General features: G+C 49.9%; 1 protein-coding gene across 3 annotated transcripts in view; it reads left to right on the forward strand.

The window, feature by feature from the left end:
- TNNT1 (troponin T1, slow skeletal type) overlaps positions 1-13,732 on the forward strand; it is a 46,505-nt gene that overhangs the window by 2,967 nt on the left and 29,806 nt on the right. For 2 of the 3 annotated variants that reach the window (XM_033961376.1, XM_033961375.1), the window contains exons 2-4: positions 2,917-2,977; positions 3,894-3,907; positions 5,277-5,303. The gene's annotated coding sequence lies outside the window, so the exon portion shown is untranslated. Of the gene's footprint in view, positions 1-2,916; positions 2,978-3,893; positions 3,908-4,789; positions 4,809-5,276; positions 5,304-13,732 lie in introns of those variants that run through there. The other variant, XM_033961374.1, reaches the window with a different exon arrangement.

Consider the following 13,732-nt stretch of genomic DNA (forward strand, 5'->3'; position numbering starts at 1 on the left):
TAGTAGAGGCAGTGTATGCAAATCATGTTTATGCATATTCATTGTGGATATCCTGAAAACCTGACTGGCAAGGGGGTATCCTGAACCGAGTTGAGAAAAACTGGGTTGGAAATGTGTCTTATATATGAGTAAATCAATATTCCTGTTAGACCCTACACAACCAAGAACTTGATACCTCTGAAGGCAACATTGGAGACTGTCCCTCTGGGATGAGTCACTCATTAGCTTCGGGTCTTAGGGGACAGGTTGAACACATCGTCTTACTGCCCTGGTTGAATCTACTGGAATTATAGAAAAGCAAAGAAATGCACCAAGTAAGGGAGCACAAAAGCCGGACTTCAGCCAGGCCCAGCCCAGTCATTAGGCAAGACTGGGGCAGCAGCAGTCAAAACAAAAGAAATAATACAGTAGATAACAGCGGATAAAGACCAGCATGGTCCATCTAGTCCACTCAATAAGACAAGCTTATCTTCACTGCTGCACAAATTCACAAAACTAGACTTTTCCCCGTAGGAAGGGTGGACAGTTTTCAAATAATTAATTTAATTTAAAAGCATGATGTATTGGGGGGAGCAGATTAGGAGCCTGAAAGCTAATTTAGTGGGGGGGGGGGGGGGAGAAGTGTGTATGGCTGAAGGTTTGTGTAGGACGCCCAGTACTCCAGCCCGCCTGTAGCTCTTTTGCAGATTGCCTCAAGTACTTTCAGAGCGTCGGCTGGAGATTAAGTAGATTGGGGGGGGGGGGGGGGGAGAGGCCTTGAATGACGATGAACAGGATGACCTTGGGACAGGAGTTTCAACCCAGGCCTCAGTACACATCTATCTGCAATGAATATGCACAGGATACATTTGCATACACTGCCTCCATTGTATGCAAATTTGTTCATTCATATGCATTATGGATATCCTGAAAACCTGACTGGCAAGGAGCATACGTTGCTCTTCAGGATGCCACTAGAGTCACGTTTCTTCAGGGTGCTGTCTGGTAGGGAGATGTTTAGGGCTCGGTTCTACCTAAAGACCACAGTGAACTGAAGTCACAAAGAGGCAAACTTGTCCAAATGTGGTTAGCTCAACAGAGGTTAAAAACTCAGTGGATGGAGACCTTCTGTAAGGAGTAATAAGAGGTTTTCAGGAGGTTAACACTCAAGAGATATTTCCACCTCTTCTCATACTTTCCATGCCGTGCGGAGAATAAAACCTCTGGTCACATTATTACAAAGCTTTGTGGATAAATGCAGGAAGAGAGGGGTGCTGGATGGGAACAAAATCAAGGATCTTGGATCCTCATCTAGTCAAGAGAGTTGGAAGCATGCTGAAAGCAGGATAGGCTCTTGGATACTTCCTGCCATTGAGGTCAGACTGTATGGACCGAAAGGTCTTTTCTGCTGTCACCTACTTTTGAGTCCCTTTGTCGGTTGCGGGTGTGGATGAAGGCCCCCCCCCCCCTCCCAGAGCTGAAGAACAGATCATGGCACTATCGCTCTTCTCTGGCATGGTGACCTCATCCATTCTCGGTATAAATACCTGCCCTGGGCAATCTCGCTAATCCGTCTGTCTTTTCTGCTCCCATCTGTTCTGAGTTGTTTGCCAAAGCATTGTGAGAGTGTGAGCTTTCCTAAAATAGGTCCTGACAAAGACTGAGTGATTATTTGATGGTGGTGGAAAATAGAGAAGTGGGGGGAGAGGCTTTTTCTGTCCTTTGTGTAGCCACCAAAATTCTTCTCCTAAAGAGGAGAGGTCTGGAAGCAGCACAGGGCTAGGAAAGCACTACAGCTGCTTCTGAGGGGGGCAGATTGACAGCTGGGTGGTTGAGGGGGGTAGAGAAAGACCAGGATTTTAGCTGGTTTTGTATCTTACTGTCATGTTTTCTGCCCCTCTGAGAGCAATTGACCACCCCCTTCCCCACACATACATGTCTCCTGGACAGACTGAAATAAGCCGGTCCAGCTTTTAGCTGCCGCCCCAAATCATACTGGGATATGTAGGCTCAGTTTCCATGCGAAAAATACTGGAATGGCAGAACTTCACCAAGCACACACCCACCCAATAGCTGGATGAATCACAGTGACTATGCAAGGGATTCATCTCCATTGCTGAAGACATAGTTTATGCAAATTAAGAACATAAGAATGGCCTTACTGGGTCAGACCAATGGTCCATCAAGCCCAGTAGCCCGTTCTCACGGTGGCCAATCCAGGTCACTAGTACCTGACCAAAACCCAAAGAGTAGCATCATTCCATGCTACCGATCCAGGGCAAGCAGTGGCTTCCCCCATGTCTTTCTTAATAACAGACTATGGACTTTTCCTCCAGGAACTTGTCCAAACCTTTCTTAAAACCAGCTATGCAATCTGCTCTTACCACATCCTCTGGCAACGTGTTCCAAAGCTTAACTATTCTCTGAGTGAAAATTTTTTCCTCCTATTGGTTTTTAAAGTATTTCCCTGTAACTTCATTGAGTGTCCCCTAGTCTTTGTAATTTTTGATGGAGTGAAAAATCGATCCACTTATACCTGTTCTACTCCACTCAGGATTTTGTAGACTTCGATCATATCTCCCCTCAGCCATCTCTTTTCCAAGTTCATACATATTCATTGTGGATCTCCTGAAAACCCCAGTGCCTGAGATATTCCTAGGACTGCTTGGGCAATCAGATCTGTAGGGACCAAAGGTAGGGTTAACATATGGCTCCAGAAAAAGGAGGACAGATTGAGCCATCCAGGTTTTACTTCCGTTGAAAGCAAGAGAAGTAAAACCTAGATGCCTCAATCTGTCCTCCTTTTTCTGGAGCCATATAGTAATCCTAACCATAGGGATGAGGGGAGGATGTAAACAGTAGGTTTGACCCAGCCTGGAGGAGCATGGCATAGGAGAGGGTAAAGGTTTTGTGACATCCCCTGTTCTTTTTCCATAGGTGTCCTCTGCCCACCACCCAACAGCAGTATGTCTGACGCAGAAGACGTAGAGGAGTACGAGTAAGTCAAGCCCTGGGGGAGCACTACAAAGGCAATAGCACAGGGAGTCAGTAATAATACTCATATAGTACAAAACACAGACACCAAGCCAGCAGCACCTGTAATGCAACTCGAGATACATCACTCCCAGTCCCTATAACACACCGTAAGAGACATAATGCCCAGTTCCTATAACACACCATAAGAGACATCTCTCCCAGGCCTTATAACACACCATAAGAGACATCACTCCCAGTCCTTATAACACATCGTAAGAGACATCTCTCCCAGTCCTTATAATACACCGTAAGAGACATCATTCCCAGACCCTTTAACACACCATAAGAGACATCACTCCCAGTCCTTATAATACACCGTAAGAGACATCATTCCCAGACCCTTTAACACACTATAAGAGACATCACTCCCAGTCCCTATAACACACCGTAAGAGACATAATGCCCAGTCCCTATAACACACCATAAGAGACATCTCTCCCAGGCCTTATAACACACCATAAGAGACATCACTCCCAGTCCCTATAACACACCATAAGAGACATCACTCCCAGTCCTTATAACACAGTGTAAGAGACATCTCTCCCAGTCCTTATAACACACCGTAAGAGACATCTCTCCCAGTCCTTATAACACACCATAAGAGACATCTCTCCCAGTCCCTATAACACACCATAAGAGACATCACTCCCAGTCCTTATAACACACCGTAAGAGACATCTCTCCCAGTCCTTATAACACACCATAAGAGACATCTCTCCCAGTCCCTATAACACACCATAAGAGACATCACTCCCAGTCCTTATAACACACCGTAAGAGACATCTCTCCCAGTACCTTTTAAAGTTTGTAATATATAGACACAAATTCACTGCCCCTCTCTGTCTCTCTCTTTCTGTCTATATTTGGTCTCTCTGCAGAGAGGAGCAGGAGGGTGAGTATTGTTTCATCTCTTTTCACAAATAAAATATTGCAGGGTTTGTTTGTTTTTTCATAGTTTTCCAACCTTAGATATCCTGGTGTCTAGCTATTAACTGTACTGTTTTCTCTCTAACCTGTCTCGGCCACACGTACAGCAGTGACCCCCAGTCTTTAAAGCTCATGCCTCGCTCCCCACCAGCTAATATACAGAGTGGGCCAATTTATTGTACAGTAAGAACATTTCATAGGTTTCTCAAAGAAGCCACAAAGGTCCCATCACTTCTAAGTTTGAAATGTTTGATAATGGAGCTCTTGCTGGTCCAGGTCCCATATTGCCCTGTTTCATTTGCAGCTCAGTTGTTCTCAACCTGGTAAGTCCTACAGGATCCGAATGGTTGAAAAGCTTCTTCTGATTGAGAAAAACTGTCAGGGAGAACCAGGAAGACTCAAAGTCAACCTCAAGGTTTCTTAAGCAGGAGATCATCAATTAATTCATCCTCTGTAGAGAAGACTAGGCTGCAGCCTAGGGCAACCCCTATAGATATACCATGGATAAGACCAGATTATCTCTATAGGAGAACCCTATAAATTTAGCCACGGATTATAAGACCCCTATAGGAGAACCCCCATAGTTTTACAATGGAAAATACCAGACGATCTCTACAGGAGAACCCCCATAGATTTATCTACTGCAGTTAAGACCAAGCACTCCCATATATTTATCTACTATAGATAAGACCAGGCTTGAATTCAATAGGAGAGCCCCCCATAGATTTATCCATTGTGGATAAGGAGAATGTCTATACACTAGATGACCTGCTGCTTGCTGCTGCTCTGCTCTGCTTGCCTGGCAAAAGTCCCATGCAACCATATCTGTTTTTGGTTTACAGAAGAGGAAGTCCCCGCTGAAGAAGGTACAACTCCTGTCATACAGCTTGCTGTCTTCGCAAAACCATCCTTGTTGTGAAATAGCTGATTTTGATCTGTTCTGCTGGCACACTAAGCTTGGCTGAGGCAGCGCAGTGAGCAGGAAAGCTTTCTGAAACGGGCCACCTCTCCTGCGCCATCCCTCTTCAGATCTTCCTCACTTCTCTCTGATGGTGTTTTCTATTTCCTGCCTTAGCCCCCAACTCCGTCCTCTCCCCCTCCTCCCCAAATGACTCCTTACCTCCAATGCCTTCTTTGCCTCTGCAGCTCGCCCTGCCTCTCTGCTACACTTGCTTTAATCACCTTTGGTCCCTTCTTTCGTCACTGTTGGTCAGGACAGAATCCATCCATCCATCCATGGTCTTCCCATACTGCACTTTCTGTATTGCAGACCAACCCTTGAGATTATGCAACACTAACCCAGACTTTTTTTTTTCTTTCTTTCGATCCTGAAGAGGAAGAAGAACAGCCTGAAGAGGAAGGTGAGAAACCTTTTCACAAGGACCTTCGTTCTTCCTTACAGATGTCCAAAACTATCTGTCTCTTCCTGAGCAGAGAAGAGTGAGCTGTTCAGGGGAGGGTTGGGCATCTCTCCTGGAAGGGGAGGTCCTGGAAATGACATTTCTGACGCCGATTGGGACTATGATGATTGATCCAATCTATTGATCCTTGGGAACCAGATTTTGAGGTTTCTGGGGAGGTTCCCTGAATCCCTGAGCAGCTCTGGCTACATCTCCCATTCTCCAAGCCCTCCTTCCCTTCAGAATAACTGTCTCTTTCTTTTTCTCCTTTCACTCTGCAGCGATTGGCCCTAATGATGTGATGAAAATGTTGTCAAGAGAGCAGAAAAATCACCCACAACTGCCATACCTTTCCCCTCCTCCCGCATTTTGCCCTCTGCCCTATTGTAAATTATAAATGATGATGGCAGTGAAAGGACTGGCAGCTGCCCATAGCATGAGCACGTTATGATTGTTGCAGTTTTCCAGTCTTGCAATGTCCAATTCAGTGGAACCAACATTTCAGCCAACGTGTTGTGGGTTTTCTTCAGGGTGTGCTGTGAGGTCTGCAGTTTGTCTTTATAAAGTGGGTTCTCCTAGGACAAGCAGGATGAGTCAGCCACATATGGGTGTTGTCCCAACACCTCCCAATTTGCGGATAAGCTCTCCAATAGCTCAGAGAGATTTATTTTTTTTTTCTCTGAGCACGTGCAGTGCCCAGGCCCCACTGGGCATGCCTGAGCCCTACCCATTTCCCCCTGCTTCCCCCTAATCCCCAGTCTTTAGTTTCCGCCCGTTCCCATCGGTCGGATTTTTCTACAGCTCTCCATTACAACTTTTCTACTCATCAACTTGAAGATGCCTGAATCATCTATAGAAACAACTGGGATGCAGGAGGAGGATGAACACACTGGATCCTCATGAATTGTGCGCCCACTGATTGGATCCGGCGCTCGAGGTTTCCGTGTGGCTTGCATTGTGCGCACATGTCACCACGTGCATGCAAGCTAAGGAAGAGGGCACTGAGAGACTTCATGAAGAGAAGTGAGGCCCGAGAATCTTCCTCCAGCAGCCATCCTCATCGGAGCGTAGCAGCGGGGGATCCACAGACGAATCCGGTGAGGAGCCTCCAGGACATCCTGGCTCAGTCAACCCCCCCCCCGACTGCAACTTGCCCGGTCGAGAAATCTCTCCCGGAGGTCCTGCATGCTGTCGCTAGCCGCCAGCCCCTGCAGGAAGCCGATAGGAGTCTCACCAGACCGAGAGATCTCTCCAGGAGTTCCTGCATGTTGCTGCTTACAGCCAGGCATGAAGAGAAGTGAGGCCCGAGAATCTTCCTCCAGCAGCCATCCTCATCAGAATGCAGCAGCGGGGGATCCACAAGCTACAGTGGCAAGGAGCCTCCAGGATGCCCTGGCTCAGCTAATCCCCCCGCCTGCACTTGGCCCGGTAGAGAAATATCTCCCGGAGTCCCTGCATGTTGCCGCTTAGAACCAGCCTCTGCAGGGCAGCCGATAGGAGTCTCGCCAGACCGAGAGATCTCTCCAGGAATCCCTGCATGTTGCCACGCACAGCCATCCTCTGCAGGGCAGCCGATAGGAGTCTTGCATGCTGCTGCGTAAATCCACAGCTTCTGCAAGCAACAGATCGGGGCTTTCACCCTCCAGACTGCATGCTGCCTCTTACAGCCAGCCTCTGCAGGGAGCCGATTGGGGTTCAAAGGTAAGTCCTATCTGCTTGTTTTGGGGAAAACCTCTGATAATCTGTTGCAGCCCCGAGGGCTCTACCCCACCCTCCTCCCAATCTGAATTTAAGGAGAAAGAATCTTCCATGCTTCTTTCCCTTGGAGGGGACCTGCAGACCTCTCCCCCCAGTAGGAGACATGCTGCCCCAGAGTTCAGCTCATAAAGGACATGCTGGGGAAAAAAAAAAAACAAAAACAACTCGATGTTTCTTTCCCTCTTGGGGTCCTGCAGAGTCTACAATTCACACCTTTCCCACCCCGCCCCCCCTCCCCCTCTCATGTTGGGAACGAGGAGTCTGCCTTTCTCAGCAGGGTGCTGATATCTTCAGAGATGCGGCATGTCAGACCATGCCTCTCCAAAGGTGGGGCTCTTCATAAAACCTAGGCAGAGTGTTTTTCCAGCTAGCATGAGGGACTCTGTACTATTCATGATTTCTATAGCACTGAAAGGCATATGCAGCGCTGTACAGTTTAATATACAATAGGCAGTACAGCAGCAGAAGCCCACTCAAGAGGCATTATCACTCCTCTTTCTCTGCCTCCAAGCACAGTGGGAAACGCAGCCAGGAGCACTGGCACAGATGAAGGGGTGCATTCTGCCCCTTCTCTGCAGGCTCTCCCCCCCTCTCAAGAAGGACAGAGAAGGGCGGTGGGGTACATGGAGCCACCCAACCAGTCAAGTGGAGCAGCACATGAACCTGCGAACCACCAGGGGTGGGACCAGCAGCCACAGTTAATCCTCCTGCTGACCCACTCCTCTCTCAGCGGGCTACACTCCCCACTATGCCCCCCTTTAGAGGGAGCCACGCACAACAACATGGCGCGGTTCAGCCAAGCAACGGAGGAACAAGCTACACACCAGCCTCCAGCCATGCCCCGAGTCACCACCCACAAAAATAAATAAATATTTACTAAAAAAAAAAAAAACCCCCACAAACGAGGACTCATCCCAAGTCCCTCCAGAAACTCACAGCCTTTCTCAAGATCCACGTGGGTGGTTAACAAGTACCCAAGACAGAGTACTACAAGGCCTGAACTACCAGTACCAGTACTTCACGCAGGCAGTGGCGATTCCAGTCCACAAGAACCTCCTGGACTGCAGAGACAAGATTTGGCTGACTCCCTCCTCAGGGCAACCAACATCAAGGAGACTGGGATTGAAGTACCAGATCTTTCCAGCCCAGGGATTCGACAACCCGCAGCAGCCATACATGGACATTGCGGTAGCTTAAGAGAAACAGGGCAGCACGACCCCCCCCTCCAACCCCCGTCAGGGAAGGACCTGAAAAACCCTGGTTTCCACGGGGAAAAAGACCTTCGAGGGCGCAATGCTGAGCGCACGAATTGCTGCGCTCCAGTTCCAGATGCGGCTTTATCAGGAGGCCAGTGAGAGGAAATAAATAAATAAAATAAAATAGAGACTCCAGCTCACAACTGAGCCAGTCCACACTGGCAGCAGTCTGTGCCCCAGCACTCGCAACAGTAACATAACTGCTATGCAAACAAGCACCGCCCGAGGGGCAGGGGCATCCAAGGGCAGCCCTCTCCCCAAGACAAAAGCAGAACCTTGACCACCCTCCGGCCCAGCAGGATCAGATTGTCTGCGAAGGCTTGGCCCAGGATCACCATCGACCAGTGGGCCCTCAGCATCATCAAGCAGGGATTCCGAATTCGTCTCCACTCCCGCCCCCCCCCCCCGAGTGGGCGGGGCACCCTCCATCTGACGACCCAACTTTCCTGCAGCAAGGAGAGGACCTGCTTCGGCAGGATCAATAGAGGCGGTGACGAACAGAGGAGATCACCAAGGGGTTTCTACTCCAGGAACCCCCGCGTCACCATGGACAAGGACAACGCTCGTTCCTGGATCTCTGTAAGCTCAACAGATGCATACACAAGGTCCAGATACACTCTCTGGGTACAGTCTTGGCCCTGTTACAGCCCGAGTATTGGCTAGTATCCCATGCACCCAGCCCACAGGAGGCATCGTCGCTTCTAAAGCCAAGACAGATGCCTCCAGTACAAGGTCCTGCCCCTTGGACTCTCAACAGCTCCAAGAGCGTTCACAAAGTGCGTGGCAGTGGCACATCCTCGCCTTCAAGGGGTGCGCGTCTTATCTTATCTCGACAGCTGGCAGCCCCGTCAACCACCATAACCCTCCTCCAAGAACTGGGGTTCCTCATCAACTACATGAAATCCCACCTGATACCCACCCAGGGGATATCGTTCATCTGGGCAGTCATCGACACCATGCAGACCAAGGCCGTCCTACGGGACTACCAGATTGACGCCATGACATCCCTGGCCCAGTGCATCCCTGCCAGCAGCTCATCGTCAGCACGCTCCGGTCTTTGTTGTACAGCACACCAGACTACTCATGTGATCCCTGAAAGGGCACCTCAGACGTCACTGGGACCAGTGTACCCAACCTCTGACCACCCACCTACTGGAGCTCAGGGCCTTAGGGAATGCCCTTGAAACCTTCAAACAGGCAGGGCAGTCCTCACCCAAACAGAAAACCAGGTGGCCTTGCACTATATCAACAAACAGGGAGGGACAGGGTCAACCTCGCTATGCAAGGAAGCTTGCCACATGTGGGAGTTCTCCAACTCCATTCAATGCCCCATCCAGGTAACTTACCTCCTGTGGGAGCAGAACGACCTGGCAGAAATACTCAGCCACCAGCTGGATCCCGATGAGTGGTGTCTCAACCCAGCGGCGATGAAGAAGATCTTCAGCACCTGGGGCACACCGAGCATCGACCTGTTTGTAACCGAACCGAACTCAAAATACTCGACCTTCTGCGCAAAGAGATCAACCCATCGCCGTCTCAGCCCCGACGGTCTGTCTGTGAGTTGGAACACCCTAAGTCCTGCAGAAGATCTTTCAGGACAGAGCAACGGTGATCATGATTGCCCTGTTCGGGCTCCTGCAACCATGGTTCCCGTTCCGGCAAGGGATAGCGGTTCACCCACCTCTCCCCGCTCCCGATCAGTGCAGTTCTCATTACACAACGCGGGAACCTTACCCTCCACCACGACCTGCGTTCCTTAGCCCTGACCGCATGGATGATGAGAGGATGAACCTACCACAAGACGTGGAGCACACTCTTATGGCAGCCAGAAGACCTTCAACCAGAAAACGCTATGGGTTGAAAGGGAGAAGGTTCCGCTACCAGTGCACAGACACGTAGCGAGACCCCTACAACTGCCCCATACCGGACATCCTGCAGTACATACTGAGCTTATCTCAGGGGGATCTAAAACCCACTTCCATCAAGGTCCACCTAAGTGCAATCACGGCATACCACGCTGGCCTAGACAGCAAACCAGTGTCGACGCATCCAGTAATCACAAAATTTCATGAAGGGACTGTCCAATCTGCACCCACCGGTCAGACCACCACCGCCCGGATGGACCTCAACTTGGTGCCGCATCATCTCACCTCGACCCCTTCAAACCTTTGGGGGAGGCAGATCCCGTATTCCTGGCTGGGAAAACCCTGACCATCGTGTCTACCGACACACTCCCTCATGAGAACAGGGTGGTACCCAGAACCCACCCCCGATTCTTGCCGAAGGTGGCTTCAGCGTGCCTCCCGGCACTCTACATCTCCCCACAGGGAGGCACACCGCCACCTCAGCAACACCTCCTGGACTGTGTGCGGGCCCTGACTATGCAGCAGATTAGACAAGCCTCAATTGTTTGTCTCCTACGACCAAAACAGACCAGGACTTCCGGCCACCAAACGCAGGCGCTCGCGCTGGATATAAGAGTGCATCCCCTTTACCTATAGAAAAACGCAGCATCAACCGCAGGTGGGAGCCAACGCCCACCAGCGCAGAACCATAGCCAACACAACGGCACATCTGCACCACACACCAATAGGGGACATCTGCGATGCAGCCTCTTGGTCCTCCATGCACACCTTCACCAAGCACTACTGCCTCGACATAGCATTCCACGCTCCAAATGCATTCGGCCGAGCAGTCTTGGAAGTGGCTCTTCCCTCCCGGGAGGGACAGCAACCACTAGCACAGCCTTGACAAACACTGATCAAGTAGGGTGTTATAAATATCGACAAACACTGTTCAAGTAGGGTGTTATAGATATTGATTAAGTAGGTCTTCCAGCACTCCTTCCTAGACTGAATGTGGAATAGGCAAGTATGAATTCTCACATGCAAGTACGATTTGTCACTGTTGACCAGTTGGTTTCTCAATGTTCATTGATTGTCATTGACCAATTTCACTGTTCTGTGAGTTAAGTAGGTCTTCCAGCAATCCTGTCTAGTCTGAATGTGGAATAGGCAAGTATGAATTCTCATATGCAAGTACGAATTGTCACTATTGACCAGTTATGAATTGTCACCGTTGACCAGTTGGTTTTCTCACTGTTCATTGATTGTCATTGACCAGTTTTCGCTGTTCTGTGAGTTAAGTAGGTCTTCCAGCACTCCTGTCTAGACTGAAGGTGGAATAGGCAAGTATGAATTCTCACATGCAAGTATGAATGAGTCACTGTTGACAAGTTGGTTTCTCACTGTTCATTGATTGTCATTGACCAGTTCATTGTTCTGTGAGTATTATTGCCTCAGTTAACACAGCACTTTATCTAAAACCTTGTTTCCACAACTTTACCTGCTTTGCCTGATTACCCTGCCCGGCTCGGCCTCCACAGCCAGGCGAGGGATGCACAATAGCGCTAAGGCGCAGGTCCAGTCGGTACATCCCTCGGCTAGGGAGTCACCCCATATGTGGCTGACTCATCCTGCTTGTCCTAGGAGAAGTGTAGTTACTTACCTGTAACGTAGGTTCTCCGTGGACAGCAGGATAGTCAGCCACACAACCCACCCGCCTCCCCATACGGCCGAACCGGCCACAGCTAGGAACATCCTGGGGATTAGGGGGAAGCAGGGGGAAATGGGTAGGGCTCGGGCATGCCTAGTGGGGCCCGGGCACTGCATGTGCTCAGAGAAAAAAAAAAAAATAATAATCTCTCTGAGCTATTGGAGAGCTTATCCGCAAATTGGAGGTGTTGGGACAACACCCATATGTGGCTGACTATCCTGCTGTCCACGGAGAACCTACGTTACAGGTAAGTAACTACACTTTCTCAAACCTAATTGGTCGGAATTTGAGGAGAGTGATGTCCTCAGGAAAGCGGGAAAGTCCACTGGTCAAAATGAGAATTTTGGCAGGAAAGTTTGTTGGTCAAAATCTTGACCAATGGACTTCTCCCACCTCAATTTCCTGCCTTCCTGAGGCTTTGTGAGGAACTGGACGTCCTTCTGGAGAAAGAACAAGCTCTACCGGCGGGACGGACTGCACCTGAGTACAGCGGGAACCAGACTACTGGTAGCCAATGTGAGGAAGGAGATCGAGAGGGCTTTAAACTGAGGAGAGGGGGAAAGCCGACAGCTGATCTGATGTTGACGCTTCGGAAAACAGTATCCAGAACAGATGCTGAACGAGCTGACTGCAGGGAGGAAACAGAGGGACCGGAAGATCTCAAAATCAGACAGCGAGGGAAACAACGGGTAAAGGGAGCTTGCTGGGAGAAGACTAAGGGGCACAGGGACACGGGGCTGGGTGGCATGAGGGCGAAAGCCGAGGGTAATATAGAGGTACCACAGGGCGAAGGGGATCAAACAGAGGCTCAAGGGATGATAGCCCAGGAGGGGGCCGGTAGGGCTAGGAATCCCAGAGGAAAAGCGGAGACGTGGGGGGGCAGGCATGTGGGGAAGCAGGAAGCCAAGAGGGTAAAGGCTGAGGGCAAAGCAGAAACACAGAGAGCGGGAAAATTGCCAGAAATCCAAGGGCAAGTGGCCCAGGTAAATGCAAAGGTGGAAGAAAAACGACGGGACCTGCGGGGCTTATACGCAAATGCAAGAAGCCTCACGGCCAAGATGGGTGAACTAGAAGTCGTGGCCAAGAGGAGGACCTGGATATAATTGGGATTGTAGAAACCTGGTGGACAGAGGAAAATCAATGGGATGTAGCGCTGCCGGGGTACAAGCTCTACAGGAGGGACAGGACCCACAAAAAGGGGGGAGGCATAGCACTATATATAAAGGACTCTATCCACTCGATCAGGATGGATATGGCAACAAAGGCAGAGGAGCTGGAATCGCTATGGGTTCAAATTACCGGGAAACAAGGGTGCGGGCATAAAACTGGGGCTTTACTATCGACCACCTGGTACACCAGAGGGAGTCGGACACGACTTGGAAGCGGAACTGAAACAGGAGTGCAGGACTGGAAGTGTAACAGTGATGGGGGACTTCAACTACCCAGGGATAGACTGGAGTACGGGTCACTCCAACTGCACGAGGGAGACAGGATTTGTAGAAGCTGTGAAGGACTGCTTCATGGAGCAACTAGTCAAAGAACCGACGCGAGGGGGTACTACTCTTGACCTCATCCTAAACGGTTTAGGGGGGCCTGCAAGAGGGGTAGAAGTGGGAGGACCGCTAGGAAACAGTGATCACAACATGATCAGATTCACATTAGAAAGAGGGACACCCATAGTTAGGAGGACCGCAACAACTGCGCTGAACTTCAAGAAAGGGAACTATGTTGCTATGAGGGAAATGGTGGGGAGGAAGCTCAGAAACATCTTTAGGATGGAGACTGTGGGAAGCGCCTGGACCCTATTCAGGGACACCCTGC

This window comes from Geotrypetes seraphini, chromosome 10 (assembly GCF_902459505.1).
Source record: "Geotrypetes seraphini chromosome 10, aGeoSer1.1, whole genome shotgun sequence".
Taxonomy (NCBI): domain Eukaryota; kingdom Metazoa; phylum Chordata; class Amphibia; order Gymnophiona; family Dermophiidae; genus Geotrypetes; species Geotrypetes seraphini.